Here is an 8,131-nt window from a genome sequence, read left to right on the forward strand (position 1 = left end):
TAAAGTGTACAAAGATGCACAAGTGGCTGCATTGCTAATGCCAGAGATAGAAGAATCTCTTGATTCTGAGCAAGATGCAGCCATTCTTATGTTCAAATATCATGAACCGGAGGGAAAAGAAGCTCTTCCCATGCAATAATATGTTGACTTTACCAAATGAATTCTCAGACTACAGGTTGCAAGTGAAGGCTTGGACAGGGTAGAAACCTTTCTAAGAGTCGCACACAGAGGTACAGGCCTAAAATTCAGCTACCCACTGAAGATAGCCCACAAGTCTAGAAAGACATCCCGTGGTGCAGTGTACAAGCTTCTCCAGAACTAGGATTATGCATTTTAAAAAAAAGGAGTTTATGTTTAAAAGGAATTCCCGCCTGTAGTGAACCACCTTATCAGAAAACGCAGCTCTGTGTAGAACTAAAACACTGCTCCTCAATGTGTCTTGCAGAAGTAATAACCACCAGAAACACTGTTTTGACTGGCAGTCATGCCAGAAAACCCTCTTCAAAAGGATGAACCATGGTTCTTGAGAACCTGTCAGCGATTTCAAGACTTTAGTGTTGAGTAGGCCAGTGGATGGCAGAAGGCAAAGCAATTCAGTAACCTGGCAGATGGTTTTCCCCAACAAGTAAACATCCTGGCAGAATTCTTCAACAGTTCATCTAGTAACCCCTTTAACTCTCAGACCTGGAAAAGCCAGGCAATAAGCAATCCCATAAAAAACGAATAGCCTGCAAGTGATTGCATGGTTAAGACTGGAGAACCTGAGAGTCACTCCAGAATGATAATTGTTCCCAATTGTGGGGATGGAAAGACCACCAGGCCTTTCCAGGCACATAGACATCCAAATATATGCTGCTTCCTCCCTAAAGCACCCTGCTGTGTAGCATAACGTGTTCACTCCAAGGCTGCTCACCAATGGAAATGGGAAAAGCACATTGGGTTTAGGGAAATGGACAGAAAGAATGGACCGACCATAAACAGCTGCTGGAAGAGTGAGAAGCAATGCTTTCCAGACCCCATGGGAGCTGCAAGAATCACCTTTAATCTGCCTGAATGTTAAACAAGATCCTGGGAAGCAAAGGAAACGGGTGAAGAGAAAAATAGGGCACCACTCCCTCAGATATAGGTGATGGGTGACATGGATTAGAACTACAGCAAGGCAGTATTGGTGGATGTGGCACAACTCAGGACAATGACTGCCAAGTGTATGGCAAGTCAATTGAAAGACCAATGAATGTGAAAGAACAAATGACCAAGGACCAGAACTGGTGAAGTGGGTGAGCCCCCTTTCAAGTTTTCTATCCTAGTTTGATAAACACTTGCACACAGGCCTGTTACCAGAGATAGGTACATCAAAAAAACTGGGTGGTATTCCACCTCATTGATTTACATAGCTTCAATTGTCTGTATGGATCCCAGCTGTCTGACGCTGGAATAATAAAGCAAGTCAGCAGTGTTGGGAAGTTTGCCACAAGCTCCCTTCAAGATGGATAAGTGCCATGATTCTGTAACTGACCAATGGTCCTACAGAGATGCTAGTATTTGTGGGGCCCTATGCTGTGTATCAGTGTGATCTGCAAACCTTTTCAATCAATGTGAATTGGAATGTTATTCTAAGACGTCACTAGCATGTGGGCAAGCCGGGTTCACTGTTTGCAAAGACACCTCTGATATTTGCTAGGATGCATCACACATGGGTCCTGCCTTGATCCAAGATATTGCCATTCAGAAGCATACCACTCTATCCACCAGACTTGTATGAAAAGGTGACAGGTGCCAGCCACCAGCCTAACGCTGAAAAAAATATAAAAATCTGAACTCCAAAGACAATTTTAAAAAATCTGCCACGCCTTTTTCCCGTGTGAAAGTACAATTCTACTTAACACTGCCACCCGTCCCTGCCTGCAGCACAGAACCAGAGCGCTCACTCTCGGCTCTGAAAGTTTAGCGCATATGTACGCCAACCATCACAGAACCTCAAATTCCGGCACTCAAAGTAACACCTTGTGAGAACCCACTGTGTCTTACCATCCCCACTAAAAACGAGCTTTGCTGGCAGTTTAACCGGCAAAAAATTACACACACAGGGTTTGGCAAATTTTTTCAACGTATATGCAAACATGGATCTTAAATAACCACGAATTTGTAAACTACTTTTACAGAGAACCTGCAACATTAAGTTTTAAGAAAATGTACACATTTTCTCACTGCTTTATTCAATTTTGAATGAGTCAATTTAACGCGTGATTTTTCTAAATGAGTAATTGTATACATTATCGCTCCTGTGCAGTTGCTAACAGTGGCGTACAGAAGGCGCCTTGGCCCCCAATACAAGCCAGGAAAATATATTTGGGTCCAGTGTGCCCATATTGTCCTAAACCCCCATGCCACTGCACAACTGAAAGCTACACACCCGCTTGTTAAAATGTGGCTTTTCGGTAGCCCCTCGCCTCAAGTCCAGCTCTTCCAGCAACAGGAGAAATTCAGCAAAGACTGTGCAGCAGAACAGACTTCCAAACCTCGCAACTCGTTTGCTTTTAATGATTTTGACGTTTCCAGACACCTTATGTCTGACTGCGCAAGGGGGATTGTGAGATGGGCTTCGTCTTGTGGCACACACTGACGCGGGTTCCATTTTCTAGAGAGGAGGAAGGCACGCCTTCGGCCCTTCGTAGGCCATTTTGAAAAGCAGAACAGTGTCGACGAGTATCCGTTAGATTCCAACGTTACCTTACACACTCTCAATTGTTTTATTAGTTTTATTGTGGACAAATGAATTAAGCTAACCGAACCTAAATAATATCGTGCAAAAAATGTTAAATCAAAGTAACGACGTGCTCTTAAAGAAACAGCCATGATTACGCCCCCCCCAATTACATTGTTAATACCACTTGCGGTCAAAGGGATGCTCTCCGTAGCGTTGGGCCATCTTTTGAGAGCGCATACAAGGCACTGTGGATGAAGCAGCAGGATTGATAATTTCTGGAAAGCACGGAGAATAGCAAGGACTAGCCCCTCCTCATTTCCCCACCAAGGGAATAACTGGGGTAAACGTCAGCTTTTTGTACAGGCAAAACACAGCAGTGCGGCTAAGAGCGATGGGAGTGTGAGGGTACCTCAAGGGATGCGATTGGGGGCGTCGCTTCCATAGGTGCAGTGGCACCGGGGCACAGAGGCGCCGGATGTACCCAGATTGTGGTGGCATTTCACAGTTTAAACAGCGGTCAGGGGACCCATGTCCTTTGCACTAGGGCCATGGCACTACGCCACTGGGTGTGGCGAGTGAAAAGCAGGTGCAGCTCGGGGTGGCACTCCCATTTTCTGGGAACCTCCGTTGGTGGCATCTGTCTCGACAGAGGGGCTGGAAGAACAGTTCCAAATTTAGGAATATAAATCAGGGAACAGAGTGGCCCACAAACCGATTGCCTGATTAATCTTAGAAGAAAGCACCTGTGTAGTAAACATAATTGGGTCAAAGGGCCTCCCACAAAGCAAAAGTGTGTTCGGACATGACAAATTGTGACCCTCTACAATGTTGCAATTCATAACGACCAAGTAGCAGTGTAGTCAGCCATTCTAAGCCTGGTTGAGGACACCAAGCACTCCCAGTTCTGCTACTGATTTGTCAGGACAGCTTCTGCTAAAATGTCCTTTTATTATTCATTCCTTCTCTGTTCTGCTATACTCTTGCAGTGAGTTTGTTCCAGGCATGTGTGGCCAAATGATTGCTTGAGTCGAGCCATCCTCCCCAGCCCCCTCCACCGGTGTCAGATTGTGACAGAATGGTTTAAAGAATACAAAAAAACATGGCTGTTGCAAGGCGCCTATTCAATTTCGTGTTTAGGCATTTCATGCATGCAATCAGCCCTCCATCTGGTGTAACGCACGTCTATACAGCTCCCGAGCATCTGACGGGATTGGTGCTTTTCTTGTTTCAAGAAGGGAGGAGACTTGCAGCAGAGGCTCAGCGCTGGCAGCGGCCGCTGCACCAGCATCCATGTCCGGCTTTGTCTCCGTGGTCCTGCTCCAGTGTGATGGATGAGGAGAGCGAGACCCCGTTGCCAGCCTGTCTCCCCCCACTCGCGCATGCGCGAGCCCCAGACAAAGGAATAGGTAATTCCAGTGGAGCCCATTCATTTCCACCGCAGTGAGAATCTGGCGGAGCATCCGCACCACCTCACACCTAGCAGATGTGACAGACTTTTTTTTTTACTACATCTGTACCGTCACACGCATCATCTCCTCGGAGGAACAATTTATGGGGTTTTGCATTCTGCTTTCTCCGGATTGATGCCACACCCCCTTTTTATTTTTATTACAGTCACTGGTAGTCCCTTGTGCCTACACTTTAGTGGCCAGGGCACAACCCCGACGCGCTTGTGGCTTTTTTGGCGACTGAAAATGAGACATGGAAATTAGGAGCAATTTTAAATGAGATTACAATTATTGAACCTTTTCCCGTCTTTTTTGCGGAAGGCAGCTGGTTATATGTGAATTGAACGTGAACATTGCTCCATCCTCTGATCCGTGAAATGACAGCTGTGGTATTTTTCGACAAAGATAGGTAGGTGTGCAAGAAGTCCTAAAAGCAACTGGTAGTAAGTGACCCAGGCAAAGCCACCCCCGTCGCCGAAGCTCCTGAGATGTATACACTGCGTAACAACCAGAGTTGTAAAGCAAAACCGTGTGCCTACAGATATTAATTGGTCGTGGGTTGAATGGTGGGTCCCTGTGGGCTGCCTAACAACCCCCCCCCCCCTCCCCTGGTAATCACCCGCCATCCACAGGGGAAAACCCGAAGGAGCAATGTATGGGGGCCAGCAGGCAGCTGTACACATGCCCCCCCCTCCAACAAAGCCCACCCAGCAGCCAAGCCCCCACCTAGCCACAAACCCCGGGGTATGGCCCCCATCCGAGGCGAAGACCCAGTTCCGCGAAGCTCAGCCCTTCCTTCCCCTCTCTCCGTTATGTTCTTACAATCCACACGCCCACTCTTTCTCCTCTTCACATTTCGCCCATTTTACACCAGCCTGCACCCGGCCCTCCCCCCTTGCTTCTTGCTCTGTGCCTCAAAGACCCACCTTCCCTCTATGTTCAGTGTCGCTTTCCGCCATATATTATTATTATTATTTTTTTGATCGAGGGCTCATGGTATACTCCACGCTGCAGGCAGCGCTCCACGTCGGCCTCTCCCCCCTCCCCGGTGTATCCCTGCGGCCCGCCGTGTACCCCTCGGCCGGCTCTCCCCTGGTGCCCCGCGCTCTGCCTCAGCCTCCTGGCCCCCTTACCTCGAGGCTCGTCCCGGCTCCCCGCGCGCCCGCCGCTGTAGCTCGGGGCTGCCTGCCTCTCTTGCTCGGTGGCTCGGGCTGGAGCGAGTGACTGGAGGCTGCCGGAGCTGCGCTGCCTCTGCACTTCTGCTGCTCCCCCCTCCCGCTCTCGCCCCCACTCCCCTCCCCCTGACAGGCTGTGGGCAGTTCAGGAGGCTGCACCAGCACGCGCTCTCCCCTCCCTCGCAGCACATGCACCCATGCGAGTGGCGCACGTTTTTTTTTTTCTCGGAGGGCGCTCCCTTCCCAGGCTTTACAGTAAAAGGGGGCGTGCGCGACCCCATTCCCTCATGCCGCCCCCCAAGGTGCGCGCTGAATAGCTTGACAGCCACAATGGAGGAAGAGGGGCGGGTGAGCAACGGTATATAACTCCAAAATGTCTCTGGTGTCTGTGAGGAGGAAGCGAGAAGCTTCCTCTGCACGAGAGCGGGACTAGGTCGCCGCGCGCTCCGTGCACCTGCCGCCAACCGGAAGTGCCCGCAGTGGACACAGTGTGTACAGAGACCGCCGACATTCCTGCGTGTGCCCTCGTGAACATGGGGTGTGGATTCTGGTCCAAAAAGGGATGCTCCTTATAGACCTGTGGAGCTTAGAAGCCATTTTGCGGGCGCTGCAGAAGCCGAGGCACCTGTGGACAGCATCAGGATGCTGAGGCAACACCCGTGCCTCTCTCTTCCTCCACTCTGTGCTTGGTTCTCGTATACAGAACGTCGCAGCTCCACCAGATGTTGTCAGCGCGGCTTGGCATTTTCACCTACCCCCCCTCGTCAGAAGAAAGCAACGCCTCGTGTCACTCATTTGCTTACGTTTTTGGGCGTTCTCTCCACTCTAATATCTCCGGCACGAGGCGCTGGCAACGCCTGCGTAAGCAGCAGTAAAGTACTTTACTCAGCCCACCTGGAGGGCATTGGTCTCTCTGAAAATGCACCTGAAGCTGCGGCCGCTGGAGCGCGCGCCCTGGGCTAAAGCACGGGAGCATTCACCGGCCCAATCACATCCAGTTTTAAGGTTTCTATTGTGCCTGTTTGGTTATCAAACCTGGAACGAAAAAGGACGCCACATACCACTCCGTGAGAACTGCGAAGGAAGGCGCAGCCTTATAAAAGGAATGCAAATCTAATCTGTTTGGCATTGATTTTATGTGGCACTGCGCAATACCGTGTGGTATCCAGATCAAATGTGCACATGTGACACATTCAGCCGGCTGTGGTCTTAAAGTTCTGAGACAAATTCTACTTTTCTGTGTGAAGCCCTTACATATAATATAAGTACCACAATGCAAGAAAAACCTAGGGCTGGCCGCGGGTGACAAGCATGACACCAGTGAATTCAGTCGGGAATGGCTGGGGCAGACTTCTTTTTCCAAGTTGAGCAAAAACAGAGGCTTCCAAATAATCAAGGAGCGGTTCTAATTAATAGAGACTCCAAACTTTCCACGTTTAGAGGATTTTAACTATTGTATTTAACTTTTTATTATATAGCGTTGCTCTATTCACTAGAGCAGGGAGGTGGTGCCTGAACCTATCGAGGTTTTCCTTTGTATATTTGAACGTGTAATCCTGGTTTTATAATGTGATAAACCTGACAAGACGTCCCAGAACACACAGCAAACAAAAAGTGCACTTAGTGAGACTGTCACACTCGGACCAGAGGCATTTTGAGGGTTTCGCAACATGAAATAAAGTGTTGGTAGATGGGTCTGAACTATTAGATTAATTATGGTTTTACAACCAGTGGATAGCTCTAGTTTACTGCCAGTTACGTTGTAACCAGATGCTTTATAGGACACAAAATAACACACAGGGTAGAGCCGGGTCACCAGGACGGGCCTCTCTGGCGGAATTCTTCGTGTTTGTTTCGTTCTTCCTTAGCAGGTGTGAGCAGGTGCCCAGTCCTGGTTTTATTGTTTGCACTCTGGTACTCGACGTTCTGTTCTTTCCCATATACAAGTAAACAAACTTAACAGTGAGTTATTAACGACTGATCGAGTGCAGCAGGGACACACTCTGGCTGTGATTTTCTGACACTGCCTCATCCATCCGAGCGCTCCTGACTGGAGCAGCAGGTGCGGTGTCTCAAGGGCCCCCAGGGGTTACCACACCCTAGCTACAGCTGTCTCGTAACCCAACTAACGGACAGGGAGTTTACTTGCATTGGGTTCCGTGTTTTAAGCACATTTCCACGCCACTAACTCCGGTGAAAGAAGTGTGCCATCGACGAAAGCGATTATAAAATATTAAGAGACTCTCATTAAAGTAATATTTAAAATAGTTCCGAGGACGCTGTAACAGTTACACCCCGCCTAAAAAAATGTAAACTCAAAGAAACCATCGATATGCAACCTTTTCGCGCCGCCTACCGGTAAAATAACGAATCGCACCCGCAAATACTTTTCAACTAATTGCTTCTTGCGATGGACAAGTCCTTTTCAATTACACACCCCAGCGCAAAACATTTTTAGGAAGTGAAACAAAAACCGTTCACTATTCGAGGGTAACATTAATAATGCTCTGGAATAGCCAACAGGTTATAAGCCAAAGAAACACACGTCTGTGTCCTAGACTAATAGCCTGAGTTCTGTCGTGTTTTGTGTCCCTGCTGTGTACACTAACGCAATAGAGAACTCACTCCAGAGGTCGGTGGATGAAACAATGTATTCGATAATGAAGTTAGGGTGTGTCCTTTGTAAATGAAAACAGAACCGCTCACATGATGAGTTTGTCGCCACTGTTACATTAGAAAGAAAAGGGAGGGACCCCCTAGGCAGTGGTACAGGTAAACTTGTGGTGTCGGCTGTGAATTGG

The 8,131-nt window shown here is 48.5% G+C and overlaps 1 protein-coding gene across 1 annotated transcript in view; it reads right to left on the minus strand.

Annotated features, from left to right (window-relative positions):
* BASP1 (brain abundant membrane attached signal protein 1) overlaps positions 1-5,451 on the minus strand; it is a 187,872-nt gene extending 182,421 nt beyond the window's left edge. Inside the window, exon 1 of the mRNA XM_078687770.1 lies at positions 5,289-5,451. The gene's annotated coding sequence lies outside the window, so the exon portion shown is untranslated. The remainder of the gene's footprint in view (positions 1-5,288) is intronic.
* Positions 5,452-8,131: the final 2,680 nt, after the last annotated feature.

This window comes from Lissotriton helveticus, chromosome 4_1 (assembly GCF_964261635.1).
Source record: "Lissotriton helveticus chromosome 4_1, aLisHel1.1, whole genome shotgun sequence".
Classification (NCBI taxonomy): Eukaryota; Metazoa; Chordata; class Amphibia; order Caudata; family Salamandridae; genus Lissotriton; species Lissotriton helveticus.